Source organism: Hetaerina americana, unplaced genomic scaffold, assembly GCF_022747635.1.
Source record: "Hetaerina americana unplaced genomic scaffold, ioHetAmer1.1.p SCAF_9, whole genome shotgun sequence".
In the NCBI taxonomy this organism is placed as follows: domain Eukaryota; kingdom Metazoa; phylum Arthropoda; class Insecta; order Odonata; family Calopterygidae; genus Hetaerina; species Hetaerina americana.
The window spans coordinates 32,739,942-32,761,567 of record NW_027287538.1 but is presented as its reverse complement, the minus strand read 5'-3'; the positions used below and the strand labels follow the sequence as shown (position 1 = coordinate 32,761,567).

Here is a 21,626-nt window from a genome sequence, read left to right as displayed (position 1 = left end):
ACAGTAAGTCAGTCATAGGATAAAAATGATATTGATTACCGATATGAAAACTATTTTGAATAGTATTTGCAGTTTAGAGACGTATTTACCTCCAAATTACTCCTTTAACCAAAGATGAAAAGAAAGTGTTGCTACGCCAATTGATGCCAAGTTTCTTTCATTTAGCATAGTTTGCCCTCAAAAATATTAGTGCAAGTAAAAAATATTAAATTTGATGGTTTGAGTCTCTACTTTGTGAAAATTTATGATCACTGAATATATAGACTTGGTATTTTTTCGCACAAAAATATTTATGATACTACCGTTTTCGACGCATCAGATACCCGATGATGTCCCCTATGCGTCGAAATCGGTAGTATTATGAAGTGTTTTCGTGTAAAAAATATCAAGTTTATTTATTCAGCAAAAAATGTTTAATTTTTTCCAATAAAATTTATTCACAGGTATTAAGCATATTGTTTGGCTGTAATTATTTGAGATCATGCATGTTAAAACTTCAGTATAATCATTAATCCATTTTACGCACAGAAGTGCTCCCGTATAGCTTTACGTTGTTGAATGTCTGAAGAGTTATTTCAAATTCATTAGCTTTGTCCCCGTTTCTGTAGTTATACTCGTACTTGTCCAGGTACAAATTTGACATCTGTCAGGATTCACCAGCGGTGATTATAAGCAGTTTGGTTGACCCTTTTATAAAATATAGCCCACCTGGATTTCCATAATTGCTGTAATTATTTACGAAAGTATGAAAAAAAGATCCAAAAAGCGAGATTCATGATATTTTCCGATATTCAAATTTTCTTTTCGGTTATTTTTTCCCGAGAAAACTGTTTTTTTTTGTCGCCCCGAGACAATAAATCAATCAGGTACACGCTAATGATTTGTGATGTACACGGGAGATAGCACAGTTCCCTTTTTTCGTGTATGAGTGTAATTTTGCCGGAAGGCCGTTGAAAATTTTGACCTGTCCGGTTTTTGCACCATAAACATTAATTACATTAGTGAGATCAGGCATTCATGGGCTGTTTTTGCAGACTTCGATTGCACGTTATAAATCACTTAAATCTCAACAAATATAATTGTTGATGTAAATAAGTATCTCCGCAGTGGGCCAATTATCGAAGGCTGCGTGCTTATTTTTTTTTCGTCGTTGAAACCTAAATATCCATACTCGCCTCGCAATTGAGGTCGGTGATATGTGTCCGTCCCATGAAATATACATATCTACTCTCGGGTGTTTCTGAATTTGAGGTCGCTCCTTGGTCGAGGCCGTCATGTGTTTGGCTTGGCGGTGCCTTCCTATGCTGTTACTGTGGAATATTATTCGGTCAGAAAACACAGGGCTCGAAGTTCTTATGGCAGTAAGTGCTTGTGCGTAAGTACTGATACTAGACGCTACTTACGGTATGGCGATAGGCAGCGGAAAACGGTCAGTGAAAAAAATATTGATTTTCTGTTGCTATGCGTGGTCTCCAAAATCTGCATTGGTTGCTGATCTCACTTTTAGTGGGTCAATTCACGTACCCTGGTGTTTTGAGATCTAGATTAAAATTATATAAGCCCCTTTTCCCACATAAACCTGTGCAATAGCTAGCTGATGATGAGATTTGATCGTTTTTGCCGGACCGGATTGGCGAAAGAGAATAAGATGTGGGATATCTGGATACTAAAACCATGGAATCTCGTCATCCATTGAATTAAGGTTAAAAAGTACCAACATTCTTAATTCCTTTGACCGAAAGTCTTGAGTACAGAGTATGTGTGAAGAAGGTTTTATTTTCGTACCCCTTTGTCTAAATTTTTACAAAAACGACTATTTTTCCGGACCACGGTTGAATCATACAGGATATAAAACAAGAAAAAATATAAATATGCATTTAAGATGAAGTCGAGACTTCAGTCGACTACGAAAATACTCGTGGAATGAGGACATTTTACGTAATGATAATCAATCTAGTATATCGACATGAGTTAATTTGTACTCTTCTTTTAATGTTTCTTTTCCTCCCCACGTTTTTTTCAAAGTACTTAGGACGACAGTCTTAGCATTAATTATGCTGCTAAATATCGCAAAACCGTGTTCAATTAAACGGTTTATTACACCAAGAAATTTAATAATCCTCGAACTCTCATTCAATCTGAGATAAAATTCATTCTTTGGATATGTCAGAGTTTTTACTCTCTATCTCTGTTCTGGTGGGGGGGTAGATGTGGTCGAAGTCCACCCCCACGCAATCAAGGGGGAGTGATGAAGACATTTTAATCCAGCGTTCAAATCTCCAGTTCGTCTAACGGAATAAAATTTTCCTTTGGCTTCAGAAAAGCTTCGTTTTGCCACTCTAAAAGGCCTCGAGGTCCATCGCTTCAGAAACCGCAAGTACGTGTTGAAAGGAATCGGGAGGGGGTGGTTCCACGGGGGCGTGTGGGGAGGTTTTGATGGGGACGATGGAACTCTTTTTTTTCTCTTTTCAAATTCTCTACGTGTCAGTGGAACCTTTAATTTATACGACTTGGTCGTGGGGAGGGGCATTAACGGGGGCGTGTGAGAGAGAGAGAGAGATAAAAATAGGAGGTTTTGGGAGAGTGTGGAAGAGAGTAGGAGGGAGTCCACACGATCCGGATCGCCTACCTTAACTAGCGGCCCAAGGGAAACCGCCCCAGGGTCGTGTAGAAAGTCGAGTTAAAAGAGCTTATTTTTGCCATTTCCCATCACATTATATCACTGGATCGCGTTGCTCAACCTCGAGGAATTTGCATGATTGCCCACTTGCTCTTGACATTATTCGCGCGGCTTTCAGGCTGGAAGCGAGAGGCGAAAGATTACGTTCGCGATGACTCCTAACGGAGCTGGAGGAGAGAAAATAAAAAGAAACTTCGAATATTGAGGGTTAAAGGATTTCGGTTCGGGATGTCCTCGGGAGGGCGTGCTGGACCGCAAAGGACTGGCTGCGATATTTTCAGCATAGCCATAGCGCCCGCAAAAGTGTATAACTAGGGAATTCGCATTTGGACGTAGTTGGCGAAAGTCGGCAATGAGCCGCGAGTGGATAAGGGAGGAGAGTAGAACGCTGGTTCGGGCAGATTTGTTTTCGGTTAACATAAATGTTTTCCTCTCCCGATGCTGTGTTTTTGGAAAGGAAACTCGTAACTTCGCTGTAAGCTCTGGTAAAGGCCTAGTTGGGAAATATCTTGCCACTTTCGACATTAGTTCCCGGAACCAGTGCTGTTCACACTCGGGGTTGCGTGGGATGCGTTCGTACTCAAGGCTCATAAGGGCGGGAGAGGAAGATTTGGCTGTGCCAGGATTGGTTGGAGGTGAGAGCGTGCCTAATTCGGAGTGTGGAGGAGCATTATTTTAATTATTTCAGGATAGTGCGATTGCAAGTTGCTCTTCGTGTGTATGCCACGACCTATTAGCGGGGGTAAACTTCGACTGTCAACCACGAGGGTGGATTTCGTTTTTGCAGAAGGTAGTGTGGAATGTTTGTATCCACCGGGACGAAGGGTTCGCCAATTTTGGAAAATAAATGATTTTAACCTTAGAAGTTCGAAAATCATCGTATACAATTTTCTTCACATGCTTATTTTGATATAGTCATGATTAGCTCTAAAGTTAGTTTCGGGAAATTGTTGGTGGTTGTAAGGTGAGAACTGAACGATTCATTTATTTTTAATCGTAACAAAAGCAGTTTAAATAAATTTGAAGTAGAAGTTTATCAATACATCCATAAAAGCGTCATTGTGTTTAAAAACATATCATAAACGTTATTTTAGTCAACGGATAAAAAAGCTTTCCCATCCAGGTAGGTCAGATAGGTAACGAACTCGCATACTAACGTGAAGGTCGTGGGTTCGAGTACCGTCTAGGGATTTTAAACTATGGTGATTCGTCCTTTGGACCATGGCTTGACGAGCAGAAAGTTGTTTATCAGAGCTCCAGAGGAAAATCGGCCACTTTATACGTTGAGAGGACAAAATAAATCAATTATTGTATAAATATCGGAACAAAATATCATTTACATCGCACTGCCTTCCATGCCTTGTTACTCACTCATGTGTACATTGAAAGTGCGCACTAAGTTAAAAAAAATGCGAGAAGGCATGAGATAGTGACGTATCATAATATGTTAACTGCCTTACCATACCTTTTGATTTATGCTCCCTGGAGCGTGGAAATCTGACCACAATGAGAAACGGCCTGGTTCAGGTCGCATTTCTTAAAACAAACAAGTTTCTTCACACAAAAACCTTACGCAATAGAAAATACGACAACAGAATAGTTAGTGATAGCCAAAGGGCCGAAATTTTTAACTTAAATACCCAATTACGCTGAGTTAACACTCGGTTGGAGAATTCGGGAGGCAAAATTACTTTATTTTTTCCTCGGCAAACGTTACATTGTGAATGATGCTTGCCTAATTTTTGCAATCGGTTAGTTTTCATTTTCGTAAGTTTTGATTTCAGCTTGAGGCATAAATGTCTCGTATTAGTTTCGACTGCTTTCGACTGATTCCCCGAAAAAACTGCTTAACGATTAAGGGCTCCCACAGTTGCCCTTCTTCACGAAATTCCCTCGCTTCAGGTGCGTTGTGGCCTAAACACCTAATGGCTCCTCTTACCCCTCGCTTAAAAATTGCTGCGTCAGCTAGAAATTCATTAAAAAGTCTTTTGACCTAGTGTTAACAAAAGTTATAAGTTTGCAGGACGTCATTCGATACGTTAACAACATCATCGTCGAAGAGTACCAATGTCACGTGAATATCGTTCAGTCTATGTGTTGGTAATTCCGACAAATTTGTAGGATTCAATTTTTTAATTATATGTACAAAAGATGGGACTTGACTGCACTATTAGTTGTTACGAGATTTACAAATTGGAGGGGTGGGAAACGTCAGAGCAGATATTTCAGATAGCTCAGTTACAAGCGTAAAAACGGTGGATATACAAGACATAAGAATTCAGTTTACCGCTCAACGTAACGTGCAAGTTTGATTGCAGTGTTACATAATTCTCTTTTGACTGGCCTAGTTTTAGCATTGTTTCTTTGGAAATTTAATGATTTGATGAATAAATAATTATTTTCTTGACAACTCGACTGATGGTCATAATTTTTGCATAAAACCGCTTTTGTACTGAAGAATATTTGAATCGCCTAGCAAAATATATGCCAATGTCACTTTACTGTGTTGGTACCGCTTTCTCTCTTTCTCTCCCTCAGTATTGCATACGCACTCTACCTCGTCTAACTTGATGGCTTTTGGAATAGGCGTGGTAGCCTAGTGGGTAGGACTTTCTGATGTAATTATATACCAGAGAGTCCCGGTTTTAACCCCGGATGATAGCTTTGAACGATTTCGTCTTACATACAAGAGGCTTGATTTTCTGGTTACTGTTTTCTTGGAAAATGTAATGGTGCCAAAGAATAAGGAACAGGTTCGCCCTGTTTTTATTGTGCTCATTTCTCACCCCTTATCGGTGTACTTCTGAGCGGGCTTTACCGCCACGTATTGATTCATTCTACGAAGTTTCTAACTTTTATGGATACTAAAATCGGGGAAACCTGAAATTGGGAGATTAAAAACTAGCCTTGGAATGTAGGAGAATATATTTGAAATTCCTTAAAAATCTGAAAATTCAAGTGATTTAGTCTCCCAAACGGCCATCGATGTGAGCCTTCTCGTGGTCAACCGCTAGTTGCTGAGTTTATTTTACGGTCATACAGAATTGTACAGTCGATGAACGTTAGCAATTCCTGAATATCTTATAGAGGTAAAGGTTCAAGCCAAACGTGTGTACTATGTATGCGTATGAATAACCGAGGTAATTGGAGATGGTGTGTTCTTTGATGAGGCTTTTCCTTCGAAATCACCATTATTTCCGTCATGTTGTATACATTAGACGAATTATGATTTTTAGAATATTTGAAGCTCGGGAATGTTACTAAAAACGGTTTTTAAAATGATGTGTGCGTACATATATAGAAATCGTCTCTCTTAGATGACTATGCGAGGATACGCTTGAGAATTGCATTGCGCAGAAATCAAAATACAGTATTCTGGCGAAGAAGGATGGCATTTTTCCACTACAAATCTATTTATATTAGAGGTAGAGTTTTCTGAGATTCGCAATTGATCTTCCTTGACTTGATTAAAAATTTGTGAAAAAGGATAAATCCATTTAAAAATGTGAGTGTTCAACATCAAGGTAGTTTTTAATGTAGGCGTGAATACGAGCTGCGAGGTTACATACGGTTACATGTAGAAACCTAGCAGTTTGCATCAAAGCTGCCAGACTCAAGACGCCACAGATGTCATCCCTATAACTTGGCGTTCAGGTCTAGTTAGTCTCTCGGCTCCGCCAGCAAATACAACCGCTCTAGGAAACGAGATTAATCACTATATGTTTCCTAACCACGATTTGATTGGCTGGCGATTCGACAACGCAACGCCGAGCACCTCAGGCAGTCTGAAACCTTGGACATGCACAGGAGTTGGCTCTGTCCAGGAACTGATTTTTAACGAATCGAATGAAAAGTCGATCCATCGTGAGTTACTATTCGCATTAGCTCTTTCAAAACTATCTTGAACAAAGCAACGGTAATAGGAATGCTGTAACCATTTCAAATATATGTGTGGACTAAGTCAAATGTAAAATAAATCCAGCGTGGTAAACTTTCATACATTTAGCTGATCGTGATTTCGGTTTCTGCCTCTGATCTTCATTGTCTACATATGACTCGGAACAGTGTTTTAACTCTTGACAGTGAAACCCAAGTCGTTAAAACCGCGGACAGAATCATAAAAGTGACTACGATTATTATTAAATTTGATTAACTTCAAAAAGTGATTGTTTATTTGATATTTGAACTAAATTATGATGCATAGTAAAACTGCGATAATAATACTTTCCAGTTATCCTATTCGTGAGAATAGGTTAAAACAATCGAACTCACTCGAGTTCCGACTGATTCTTGACGGGTGCTTTGTCTGGCAGCCGAACTCGGTCGTGTTGGATAGTTGACCCGTATTGACATGTGAGTATATGCATAACAATTGAGCTGCTAAGTTAACTACACGAGTGAACTCCATTGTCATCGTGTATGATTATTAAAAGAATAGAGTTCTTCAGCGATAGTAAGGAATTGTTGACTCCTAGCATTTGCCGTTTTATTTATTCGAAATAATTATGGAAAAGCTAGTTATAGTCCATAGTTTTATAGTAACGATTAATTGCCGTTAATCTTCCGAAAAATCTATGAATCAGTTAATATGGTTTCGTCAAGTTGATGATTTTTTTACATTGCTCAGGTCCAGAATGGGCAGTGCTAAGCAGGGTGTAATACAGAAATACCAGTTTTCCAGTTCTTTTCGATATTGATGCGGAGGTAAGGGATGGCTGGATAGAGCTGTAAAAGTAGGTCTGGAGTTCATATAATAAATTAAAATTTGCGAATGAGCAAGCTTTAGTTACCATTCACCGAAGAGGTCACAGCCATTACTGAGCGTATTCTCAGTAAGGTATGTATGGGAAGGTCAATTTAAACGATCTATTGGTTCTGATATTTTCGATGAGGAAGAAGGCTAAATTAAGCGTTTAAATTGGAGGGCAACAAACTAGGGCAGTTTACCTATCCTGAAAATTTTTTGCGCCTACATGGTCAAAGCATTAGGAGAATAGAAAAAATAAGAAGAATTGCGTAAAACAAAGAACTTTTAACAAGGAGGAAGGAGTCGAGGACGGGGACGTTGAGTAAAGATGTTGAGGAAAGATTGGCGAAAACTTTCATACGGAGCGTAGTTTTGTACGAAGTGGAAACATGGTCATTGAAGCAAGATGATAGGCGCAGATTGGAGGCTTTTTAAATGTTGGTATGGAGGAGAATGGAAAATGTGACATGAAGAGAGAGGAAAAACCAAGGACTAAGCAGCGTTGGGTTGAGAGTTGTTGGGAGAAATTCAAAGTAGGCAGGAAAGGTGGATGCAGAGCATTTAGATTAGCGATGGAATGTTGTCGAGTGTGATATAGTGGGGAGAAGCGAACGAGGTAAGGGAGGAGAAGGATGGTCTTGTTGGACGATATGATGCGGGTGTAGAATGTACACTGAATTGAAGGATTTGATTGTAGTGTGGAGTGCAGAGGTTTAGTCTTGTTTAGGCAATAGCAAGAAATGTTTGAGTGTTAACGTTGTATCCATTCAAAATCTACATCAAACGGTAGACTAATATATGTAATAATTAGTGTTTAGGAATAATTGCAGATCAAGTGATTTTGGGTCGGCGAGAATTTAATGGAACTTTTACGCCGTATGCCGAGACATCCCCGAAAATAGTGCCTTTCTTCGAGTCACACGGGTGGCGGAGTTCAGCTGACGTGGATGGATGTGAACGTGTAAGGGGTCGCTCTCTCAATTCCCGGCGGGTGGTGAATGATGCATGCGGGACCTCGGCGGCGAGAGCGGATGGATAGCGGTCGGGGTTCCTCAAGAGCGAATTCCGGGTCCCGCGGGGTGGCGACGGTATCCCGGGCCGGCCGTCGGCGGGCCGCTCACAGGGAGCCTGTTTCACTATTCTTTAGGCCGACAAGTCCCGCTCGCTTATTCATATCCAACGAGGTGGCGCTCGCAACACCAGTACTTATGGGAACAGATTTATGGAGCGTCCCTTTCGAATGCGACGGATACGAACGGAGAGCATACTTTCATAGCACCAGAAGGAATGACACACAGAATTTTGTTTGGTACAGCGCTTTGTACCGTGATACAGCGTCTTCAAGTATGATGCCTTAGGGTTCCACTACATCCTAGTTTGCCCAAAATCACTTTAGCTACTATTTTTCTATATCATACGTTAATGGGCAATAAAAATCATTTCCCTCAAACCATTTCAATTAAATTCGAGAGATTAGGTGCAGAATAGATAGATGTAAGATGCCATTTTTCCCACGAACTATGAGTGATCAGAATGAAATAACGTTTGTTCAACCGCGCTACGAGGGAAAGGTGTTTTGGGTCAAGGGTGTGTAATTACCCCCTGCCAAATAACCCTACCGGTGGCTTTTCCAGTAATAAAATTCCGCACTTAAAGAATTAATAAAAATACATTATTTTCCATTCCCGAGGGTGATATAACCATAGATATCGTCATGAGCACATAGTATGAAGATACTAAAAAACATAAATACATATATTCAAACTTATCCTCCAAAAAATCAAATACATAACAGTATGTTATGATTTCCAGGATTGGCTTTGGCTTCCTTTTAAACAGTGATAATAATGGATTGGACTGGATGTTTTGGGGAATCTTTTTAAAGATAACAGAAGCCGAGTGATGTGGCCCTTTGAGTGACTGAGCGTATACCTACTAATTGGTGTGGATGTCTTTTTTCCTACACGCATGAGGATTATAAATACAAGTTTTTACAGAAAGAGGGTGAGGGTGAGTTTTTACAAATGCATGAAATAACGTAGACTGAAGGAAGAGTTGTAATTTTATGGAATAAAAACAGTGAATTACGAGAAGTACAGATTGGTACTCCATTCTAAGCTTTGATAGCTTTTCTTTTTCAATGAAAAAACCTTTGAAGAAATGGATGAATTACCTCAAAATATAATTCCACATGCTAGGAAAAGATGTACTCTAGCATGATAGAGTGCAATACATAAATGTGTCAGTGAACACTAAGGGAGGTACGTCGTTCTTTATGAAGCTATGGACTGATATAACGTGCACAAAGTGGATCTCGTAGCTCAAAGTGAAGAGAACACTTATATTAGCTATCTATTTCCTCAGGCTACGATTTAAAATGAACCCTTTCCGTTAGGTACCGTCCATAATATGGCCAAAGAGTGAGTGCGCCACTAAGTGCGACACAAGAGATGAGTGGAATGATGTAGAGAAGATAAGAGCGTGTTTGGATTCCAATTTTCGCTGGTTTGAGAGAACATTAGAGAATGATGTAGGCCAGAGGTAACGGAAATGTGGGATTAAAAGAGGAAATTTCATTGAATGAGGTGGTGGAACAACTAAAAAACGTGAATATAAAAGTTGGTGGTTTGTCACTTAAAACAAATGTACAGAAAGCCAAGCATGACACTCACAATAGAAATAATATTCTGTGGAAGCACGACCTTCTGAAGGAATAGTAGGAATGAAGGAAAGGGTAAAAAAAGGGTTGTGTGCGAAGCTATAGCGATAGAAAAAACTTGTGGTTAGGAAGGAGTGGGAGAGGTGTATGGGGAAGGGGGAGAAGCATGAGAGGAGGAGAAGGGGTGACAAGACTCGGTCGTGATTGAGGGACCTGGTGAGGAAGGGGTGAATACTTTAATGGGACATAGTCAATCCCGAGTTAAGAACTGCTTGGAAAAGCCGAATGGATGCTTGATATAATGTTTTAATTTGAATGTATATTGCTTTTGGAATGGGTGAGGGAGCGGACAGGATGGCAAGATATTAGCCATTACCAAAATTAAAAATGAGAAAGAGTGGAGTCAATACTTTCGTGGAATTCCATCATAGTGATAGGAAAGGGACACACAAGGCTTTGCGTAAGTTTTTGTTAACTTTAGGTTTCAACTTGAAGCTACTTCACACGTCTATTCTCTGCGCCCTAGGGTTTCCGACTAAGAGTTATACCTAAATCTAATGTGGTTTTCTACTGATTACAGATAAGTGTTGGTATTACGAGTGATTATTCTTATAAGGTGAATTTGATCTTCATTTAGTATGAACAAAATGCGATGAAGACCTTTGGATGGCAAAACTAGAATCGAACCGAAAGTTTCCGGTTTAGTGGTGATTCCCTCACTTCCTCATATAATTATTTTGCGCTTGTGATTCTCATGGATATAATACATTGCAATTATGTACATAATACAAACACTCAGAAACATATATATATATATATATATATATATATATATATATATATATATATATATGTATATATATATATATATATAAGTTTATTGTTCCATTTCTTTAACTTTACTTTTTAAACTCAAATGCTCTGATTTTAAATTGGGGTATTATTCTATCTATTTACATTTTCATCCCCAATGCATTGCTTCAAATTGATTTTTGGAGTACCAAATTTGAGCTTTAATTTCCTTAATTTTCTTCATGTCTTCAAGCAGGATACTCATCATAAATTGTTCCCACACTTAAAAACTTCTTTTTCTCTCCTAATCCTTACTTTTCCCGCTTAGAGCCACACTACTAATGCTACTGAAATGAGATAAACTAACATTATTCCTAACGATGATAATTGAAAGCTAATATATTCTCCTGCTCTGCTATCCTAATGACTAATAGTCTCTGCTCTACTCCGCTTGTTTGCTTTCCTTGATAACTCCTTATTAAGTATGATGCATTTGGACAATAGGACAATTGTAGCATCAATTGACTATTATTGTGGAAAAAATCCCGACGATCGACTTAATTTCAGTTTGAATGAATATTGCTTGGATCTTCTGTTCTCCATATTAGTATTATAATAAAAATCAGAATGATATCGTCTTAACATACTTTAATATATATTTATGTTTTTTTTCATTCAAGTTCATTATGAATACTTGTAAAAGGTAACGGGTGGACAAAAATAGAATTTGAATGACACTCAGTGTCATATCACCCCGAGAAGTTGCTTGCTTTTTGGTGGGATTCATATTTTCTTGTTATTTCTGGAGAGAATAAAAATATTATTATAATTATACCTGACTATTCAACGTACAAATAAGTCAGTTTTACCAGATCTACCGAAATAACCGACGCTAAGGTTGGTTTTATAGGCGGCGGGTATAGCTCATTTAGTACCAAGCCCCTAACGGTGTGTTCAGTTATCACATTCTGAGGGTAATATGTGGCGGGGCCGTTTATTTTCCTGCGCCGCCTATGCTTTACATGTATCAGGAAGATCCGGTACCCAGAAAAGTCAAACACCTTGAGTGAAGCTGAGAGTGTATAGAAGCATCCCCTGTTATCTAACCCAGGACATCCAGGCAGTAGCCTGGCGCTCTTACCAATGGACTATCAGATCCCCTCGGTTTAGGATAAGTATTTGAGCTAATTTTTTATTCGAGCAGTCATAAGATTTTTCTACGCCGTGAAATTAATGAAAGAATAATTTTAAAATTTTGGAAATGGAGCTATTTCAGGTAAATTTTAAGCATGCACATTTTTAATATGCATTCCTCTAAACGCTCATACATTTCGAGCCTAATAATACACGTTGACTCGATGAAGTTTTTCATCTGGGCCGTGATTTGGTTTATCCAGCTCCTTGAGCCACGGTTCGAATTTGAATTTTAAGACGCCCGCTGTCATTACAAGCTAAATTGGAAATATTGAATAAACAAAAGATCCCGGTTGATATTTGTCAACAAAAATAATACTTGCACGTATAATTGTAACGTTACAACTGTATATATCGAACAGCGTGGACTTTGAAATGTTTTAATATCTAATTTAGGGTATCCGGGAAGTCATTAATGTTTTTTTTTACATTTTCCCTGAATATGAATCCTCACACTAACCAACTCAAAGCGAGGTGTTCATCATTCACACCATAATGATTTCAGTTTCGCAGCGAAAATAGCAATCCAACATTAGATCACAACTTCATGCGGTTACTGATGCTTTATGCGGAAATTCGACGCGACCAACTTGAACGGGAAGCTTTTCCTCTTTGTCAGAGCCATTGTTATTTCTGCAGTCTGGCTCCGGAGACGCAACACCCTTTTCGTCCAGGTTGTAAACATTTCCAACGATGCCTCCCGAATCAGGAAGGCGGTATCCATGGCAACGATGTTTGTCTCGGTGTTGCTCGGCATTTATTCGGCGGATGGGGTAGTTGGCGATGCGCTCGCCTGGCATTTGTCGGCGGTGGTGGGCGCGTGTAGGTTGTCGTAATCGGGGGCGTGAGATGGACTGTTATGGATGCTTGGACATGGGGAGTGGGACGGGCTTCATTGTTGGAATTGGTGTCCTTTCCTGGAATACGGACTGGAAAACGCCGAGGTCAACGCAAAAGAACGCTCTTCCCGAACATGCAATAGCAGCGTCACTGGGATTCAATACCTCTCTCCACCTCTCAACTGCAAAAAAAGGTGGAAACTCTTAGGCCCTGGGTCATGGAAGACGATAAATAGTATCTGAGAGGATAATTTCAAGCACGAAGTCTGCACCCATTACACGCTTCTCCCGTCATTGCTACGATTTTTTTAGCCTACAAAAACTCACATCCGTTGAGGAGAGAATGGCCGTAAGACTTAAAAAAATGAGGTACTTCTAGGAATGGACACGTGAAAATCAGGGGAATTTTTTGCGAAAATTTTTCCACCCGCGCTATTGTAGACGTATTCTTTCAATGCTTAGTTACTTCCTTCATAATTGCATGGTTTATTTCAACTCATCTAACCAGAACACAGTAGCACGAAGTTATTCCGGGTCGAAATGCAGACTATTGAAACAGCAATACATGCACGTACGTGTGGTAATGTGCCAAGCATGGTTTTTGCTTCTCGAAGCTGAAATTGTTGGGTACTTTTCTCTGGGTACTTTAATGTTTGTGGCGGTGATAATATTTGATATCATTTAAAAAATAATACGTATTACCGTTTCACTTAGATTGAATGTCGCTATCAATGCTGGTTTCATTAAAATTGGGTCACACATTTTTTTGATAACAGAGTTAATATCAAGAGTTCCATCATTTGGGCGCCTACAGTATCAATGGAACATGCACAACAAAAACGGAAGGTGTAAAATATCTACTAATCTCATCATTAATTTTAGAGAAACTTATTAGGGTGCGTTGAATTAAAAATCAAAGAATTGTTTTTAACATCAGGTTTGTAATAGTAAAAATGAAAAGGATGGCTTTTAATTAGAATATTTATCAGGTATTAATGGGTGGAAAAAGTAATCTTCTCGTAAAATGTCAATCCTTATAAGGCATTAACCAATTACTGTTGGACCTAGGCGTGATTTTTAAAAACATTCAAAAAGTGAAGTAGAACCGCCCCCTTTAAATTCAAAATGCTGAAAGTTGAGCATAAAATGAGTAGTATCATTAGTAAAATTGCAAATGTTGTCTTCCAGAAATCTGCTTCTCGATGATAAACTTGAAGAATCTGCAATTTCGTTTAAAAAGCCTAGGCAAAAATTGCATTTAAATTTCAGAGAGGTCATTATTGTCGGTAAGCATCAGTATTTCCTTTCAGAAGAGTTTCGAATGGAAGGCCGTGCCGTAAGCAATGGATGTCTTCTCAGAGCGAAGATAATTGGAAGAACCCAACGGATACTGAATTCAATCACGAAAACATTATATCAATTCAAAAGGATATGAAACTAACATTTTGCAATCGACAAAAATCGGGGGGTACCAATTTTAGAAGAGAGATTGAAATATTTATAAATACACCTTGAAATAAACAAAATGCTTCCACTTTCTTCAAGAGGTCGCGAGAGGACTCACTAAATTTTTCCTAAAAGCGCCAATTTAAATAGATTCCAGAGCATTAGGAGAATTTTGGACTTCTTTTCTCATACCTTTCTGCTTCTCAGGTCTTGAATATGGATGTTGCCGACAGAATTCACTTCTCAATATCGATAGACGTACGTACTCCCCGAAAGTCGAAATTCGTCGCTCATTTGTCTCCTACGCTCGAAATTACTTCACTCGAATCGGAGCGGCCACACGTTGATCACGTTTTCAAACATTCACAGCAGCACAGTTGCTCACAGACACAAATAAACACGAAATCACTGACTACAGTCCAGATCAATGGTAACTTCTTCAATGGTCCGACCGCCGAGGTGGGAATGATGGTATTGTCTTCCGAACTCCTCGTGGAAGCAAAGGGAACTCGGGTGAGGTTCGCATTGAAGCGAGTTCCGCCGGACGAAATACTCACATGTCTTTTCGATCCCTCGAGGCTTCCAAATGAAACGAGTCAAGACACTCAATCCTTTCTCGAGAACCCTTACACCCACTTAACCTGGCCGCATGTAAATTGCGATCGCCTCGTCGATCCATCAAAAGACGAGGGTTGAGAGAGGGGCGGGCGTATAGCCTCCGACCTCCTTGAAAGAGTCGTCCATTTCAGTCAAGGTATACTCACCCCCCTCCCCACTCGTTATTCAAAACCCCTTCCGAGCCCTCGCCACGCGACCACCCACGGCTGGTCTAACCCTCACCGGGGCAACATCTAAATCAACGTCTTAAAAAAGAGCGACAATGTCACTCCACCGCTGCAAATCCCTGGCCATCAACTCAAGACTCGCCAGAGGTGTGTGTGTGTGTACTAACTTTAAAAAAAATAATTGCTATCGGAAAAAAGAAGAGTGACGGCACGCGCATCGGCCCCCCGACAGGTTGGGAAAGAATTGCCGCGCCACCGAACGCCTTGCTACCGTCAACGTATTTGTGACTCACCGCTCTTCGTCCGTGTTGTATGTTTTTTTTCTTTTCCCTCCTCCTCCCGAGTGAGTGGACCGGATGGTCGTCAAGCCCCCACCCTCGACTCCTCCACGAATTGTTATTCCTCCGCAGTGTAAGATCCAAGGGAGGACTTTTCCTGGCGTGGGTTTTCCGAAAGTTTGGATGGCATTTCCCTCGCCAGCGGATCCGAGGTGGTGTTGGGAACGAGAAGAAAGATCCCCGTGACCCCGGGGGCGGCGGAGACCGGGGGACTACAGATACAACTCGACTTTTTTCCTCCCCTTATCCCCTCCCACCCCCTTCCCCTGGTTCCCCACTCCACCCTCAACCCCTCCCCGTCTCCTCCCCCTCTCGTCCCACGCTCTTGCACGCCGGACGAGCCCCCTAACGTCCAATTGAGGAGCTAGCGTATCCTCATCCCTTTCCCTTCCCACCCTCTCTTCCCACCCCCCCCGACCATCCCTCCCTCCCTCTTGCCACCCTCCCATCTGTGGCTCGCGTGGTCTTGCGGAAGCCGCCGGGAGGACGTGCACAGTAAGCGTGGGTTGGGGAGGGATAACAGGAGGGAGAGGGGGGAGAGTAGGTGGAGTGGGTGGGAGGGCGGCGGGGGAGGAACTCCATGAAAAGGTTGCGGAGGGGAAACTGAGGGGGAGGGATTGGGGGAGGTGTTGGAATGAAGGTGGTGTTACACGTCAAAGTCTTCTTCAGGGGTCATGGGAAAGGTAGGAAGTGGATGGCATTGGTGTTGTGAGAGCGACAGGTGGATCTCCCAACTGCGGTTAGCAATCCCATTAAATTGATTCCCCTCCTCTCTTTATTCTCTTTCATTTCATTTATCTTTTATTTCCTTCCATTTGATGTCGGGCCTTTGAAGTCAGACTTACTCAGAGGGCGTTTTTCAGATTTAGAAGTTCGATAATCTACCATAGCAATACTAATCATATTAAAAGGTTAAGTTAAAATGATTCCGATAAACTACTCACGAAGATGTTCTCTCTAAGTTTGTCCAGTTATATTTCAATCTCTTTTGAAGAAGTGATGACATTCTGGTCGCCGAAAGATATTCATGGAAAAGTCAACTCGTTTATGGGTTATATATTTAGGTTACCTTATTCATTGTAACGACTTTCATTTATCATTCACTCTTTTTGATACACTTTAATTGAGCCCATTCATATCCCGATCCGTTGTGGTCAACTACAACCCTTTGGATGTCATAGCATTGTATTTTGGCGGCTTGATATTATTACATAATATTGACGGGAGAATCAACGGCTGTTTTGAAATGAAATTCGCACTCTGCTATTTCCTGTTTTCACTCAGGCATTCCAATTTAATGACCCTTTGCAACAGTTCTTCACTGGTGCTTTATTCCCTTTCTCTGAATATTAATATGTTACGTATTTATTCACCTTCACCTTGGAATTCCAGCATTGCTCACTTCTATGCGTGTTGCTTTTAATTTAATCGCAAAACAACAGTTTTATTTCTCGATTTCCACTTTTATTAATCATATGAAAGATTCTAATGTTTTCACATACATATTTTGTGCTGCTCCACGCTATAATGTTTTAATTGTGATTGGATGATTGAAGTTTATTATACATATAAATGATTATCATCTAGATATTAATGAATTGTCCAACGCCAAATATTTGTATTCTGTCGCCAAAATGCATGCATTTTGCCATCAAGAGTATATTATACAAAAATGTCTATGGCAAATATTTCAGAATTTCTGTAGATATAATTACAACATGATTCCGAAATTACTGAACAAATATCAAATAGATCTCATGTCTAGCTTTCAGATTAAAAAATCCAAACTTGAAAGGGCCGTAAAAATGTGTTAAATGAGTACATAATTAATTCTGTTGATTACCAATTTTGCATCCGTATATCATTAGTTGAAATTCATGAGCCTCAGCTGTATTTCCTGCTCTTGGATCTTTTTAACTACTTTTGTAATATAAGTATTTCAATATGTCCCGTCGGCAGGCTACGCTTAATGGAATATTAATGTGTATTATGCAAAACTTAAATAAAAAAATTAGGTGTACACAACGTCGTTCTTGTTACTGAAAATTTCAGTGTTTTTTACAAATTTTAATATTTCATAATATTCTATGCCTAGGGTTTTTCAAGGTTTTAAATCGTCCTTATATCTTTTGGCTTGGTTTGGGCTTTGTAATGGGTAGATGTTACTACGCATTACTGATGAAGTACTTTCCTCATTGGGATTTCTCCACAGTACTTATATTTCATTGAAGATATTTCATTTATTTTCTCTCTTCTGTCTGTTTCTTAGTGTGCTTCCGAGGAAAGGGTAAACGAGAAAGGTGTCCCCTTTCCTTTAGGTAACGATTGTGTGACTCACTAATCCCAGTTTTGCTCTAGAAAATATCGCACGCCCTCAAACGATTGATGTAGTCCGGTGAATTTTCACCGTCCGTAATAACTACATTCCTATCCAACTGAGCTTGATAGTATTGGAGAGGTCAACCATCCTTCTGCATATATTCGATGGAGAACATGACGAAATCAACGGCACGGCACGCAAGATTGAACTCGCCACCATGAGATGAGCCGGTGGGTGCATAATAATAACCCACGTGGCTAAGGCAGCTGTCTCCCTTCCATTGAATCCCGTATGTTCAGTTCCTTCGTATCATCCCTCTTGTGGCAACAGGTACTCTCGCTTCCCCCACCGGTCTCCCCTGAATTCCCGCGCCGTGATGTCTATGTGCTGACGTCGGACGAGAAGTGTTGGTTGGTTGTTGGGTTAGGTAGGACTGGAGGAGAGGCAGGTGGCGTATCGTGCAAGTTAAAAAAAATGTTTAGAAGAGGTGTGAGGGAAGATGGTTAAAACGACGGCAGGCAAAAAACAATGGAATTGAGTCGGGGATCGGAGGGGAAGGTATGGGGGAGGACGGAGAGAGGAAGTGGGAGGGGCGGGAGAGGGGGAAGATGATGGGGTAGGGGTTTGGAGTTGCTTAGGACGTGGGTGGTGGGTGCTCAAAAGACAGGAAGGAGAATACAGAAAGCCAACGTTTCCATTACGAGGGTCGTTTCCGTGGTGGCTCTGTCGAAAACTTAATGATCCAAGAAAATGTTTATTATACAATCATTATCTCCGAGGATGAGATTTTCGGTCGCTGGAGGCAAGAAAGAAACGTTTGAGCTCACGCCTAGAAAAAAAATGTATGCGTCTAATTTACCCGAATCGGCATTTTTACGGGAGCTTGGTGGGTGGGGGCCTGATTGAAATATAGGGTTTGAAGGAGCGAAAGGCCAATGAAGCTTCGTTATTAATCATTACTTTCCCTTTTCCTGGGATATTATTTCTTCCAGCTCGCAATCTTGGTGGTTTTAAATGGATGGATAAACGAAATGAATAATAGTGTGGGTATCTCAATTTTCGGAGGGAACCAAAAATCTAGGTGGGTGGCAATTTCCCTCGTGAACGCCCACCTACCGTTGTCCATTAGCGTGAATTTATGGGTACAGGTGGGGGTAGTCTCCTGTGTTGTAATTAAGAATTTGGAACGTTTATGTGTGTTTTGTGGTAATTAAAATGTTTAATTTTAATAATGATGACGTTAATTAATATATATATTCAAATTCGTTTTTGTTAGCATTCGTGCAATGGAGGAAATGCTGGATTAGTCCTCGGGATTATATTGCTGCAATGGCTCAAATATTTTTCAGTTCTACAAAACAATGCTATTTAATCATTCTCGTTGTTTCATTTGCAATTAAAAATCTATTAATAATTCGTGGCGGTTACGGACATAAATTATAGTTTAGGGGTCATATTTAGGTAACGTTAGGCAGGGAACACGTATGCTGAATCGTGCCTTGTCCGCGTTGTGGAACAAGCACTTGTGTACCGTACGGGACATTGTATTGCCATTCAGGGCATGAGAAATTTTGTTCTCAAAATGTTTTTTTGACGAAGTTTAGAGGGGACTTTCCTTCATACTCCCTAGACGTATTGTCGAATCATGCCTTGAAAGCAGAAACTGAACTTCTGATCTAGAAATAGTCGTGCATGTTGAACGGTTCTCGGAGGTTGTTCGTATCCTCGCCCAAGTATCGATCCATATTTGGAATTCTTTAAAGAATTAATGAAACGACCAGCTGCACATAAAATATTCATTTATTTTGCCTTTACATCGGATTTTTTAACTTGAAAATAACATATCGACATTTACAAACTCACGAACACTAAATGGAGAAAAACCCACCTATGCGGGAATCGAAAGCGCGACCTCGAAGATGGCAGGCGGAGACGGTACTCCACCGCCACATGGTGCCGGCAAATTTCGCAATTTCACAGTACCAAAAATGAGACTTTAACAATCTATTAAACACGTACAAATTAAAGGCTCCATTTTTCAATGATTCAGACGGTAAAGAACTTCAAAGATGTTCAAAATAACGTGGAGTGCGAGATTCTCTTTCAAATATAGCAATAAATACATATAAATATATATATATATATATAGAAAAAAATATATATATGTATAATATGTGTATATATATATATGTGTATATATATATATATATATATATATATACACATACATACATACGTGTATATATATATATATATGTATAATATGTATATATATGTGTATTTCTATAATATGTACTTAATTTTGTACACCATGTGATGTAAAAAGCTCAGATTATCTTGAACCTCTGTGCGTATCGTAAGTTCAGATGATTGGGGTCCCTGCGCGTAAGTTTTGTGGACCTAACCTTGATCGTGCCACTTACTAAGCACCATCTCAGGCATAATGGAAGCAGTTAATTGCGGCGAAGCACGCTGTAAACGAAGGGGAAAATGTTTAGGCGCCTTTTTTTCCCATAGATTTGAGAGTTTACCCGGGCCTTTTCAGGAGTGAGACGCGCTGATTGACGATTCTAGCCGATTGTTTCCTACAACTTTGATCGGCTCACTCCGAAATCCAGCGGCACTCATCTCACCAAGGCTTATAATGCAAGAATCACATCCGGTACGGTATGCGGTGTTATCGTCGCGATCTCCACCGCTTACGAGGAAGAAAAGCAAATAAATATTCAGACATAAATCTTTTGTCTCCCTCCCCATTCCCTTCCTCATTCAAAAGTTAAAACTCGTCACCCATTCGGCTTGGCCTTGAGTTCTTTACCTAATACGTTCCTTCCCACGTAATCCATCGTCCTGGACAGACTTTAATGGTGCAATTAAAAAAGAAAATGTGACCGTTGAGTTTGAGAAGCGGAAGAAGAGACGGGATTTGTCTTAGATTCGAGTGTGGCTTGCGTCCGGCCGAATACTGTACCTGCACATTATCTCTGCTGAGCTGGAATTTTGTTAGCGTGCATACCATTTAACTCAGAAGCAATTTTTTGTTAGCCCGCTTCCGAGAAGGTTGTTGCGGTTGTGACTGCGGTTTGATGACCGAAATTAAGGTCTGATTACGGTCGAGTGTTGACTCAACCGTCGGCGCGCAAAAAAGTAAAACACATTGATTATTACTCAGAAGAAATTATTGTTTTCCGTAGTTTGATAAGTCAAGTGCGTTTTCTTGTAGTCGCATGTTTGCTTAGCTCAGAATAAAATTAAAGGTTGCGTTCGGTTTTAGAGAAATAATTTGTTTTAGTTCCGTTTTTATGACGCCACCCCAAGGGTGGTCTCATAGAAAAATATAAAAATAGTAGAGAAGGACACTTGGAAGCTGATTTCAGTGAATTTTAGGAGCTTAAGAGTGGAAATACGTAGGAGATAAAACATTACCTTAATAGTCGTTTCGTGATAAATATTTCCTATTAATATTAAAGTGGAACCTGGTCTCTATCTAGAGTGATATTAATAAATTCGCCACTAGCACGTGTCAGAATCATAGAGTGGAGGAGAACTTCATTCTCGGCAGTGCCGAATTATAATGGATCAGTATTGAAATCGAAGGCTGATTTTTTTTATTCGGGTGTGTACGGCGATAAGAATACTCAAATAACTGTCAAAGGGATCGGGTTTATTTGAGTCCACATCATCTGGAACGAAACTCTCTTACTTTTTCAAAATAAACTATATATATATATATATATATATATATATATATATATATATATATATATATATATATATCAAGTATGAAACTGCAAAAAATTCCCTCAAATACTTTTTGAAATCTGGG

General features: G+C 39.9%; 1 protein-coding gene across 3 annotated transcripts in view; it reads right to left on the bottom strand.

The window, feature by feature from the left end:
• The window catches only part of LOC139698766 (sodium/hydrogen exchanger 9B2-like), a 381,578-nt gene that overhangs the window by 124,490 nt on the left and 235,462 nt on the right, over positions 1–21,626 (bottom strand). The window contains exon 1 of one of the 3 annotated variants that reach the window (XM_071597676.1): positions 15,436–15,675. The exons of 1 other annotated variant lie outside the window; for it this stretch is intronic. The gene's annotated coding sequence lies outside the window, so the exon portion shown is untranslated. Of the gene's footprint in view, positions 1–14,549; positions 14,639–15,435; positions 15,676–21,626 lie in introns of those variants that run through there. One more of the 3 variants, XM_071597677.1, reaches the window with a different exon arrangement.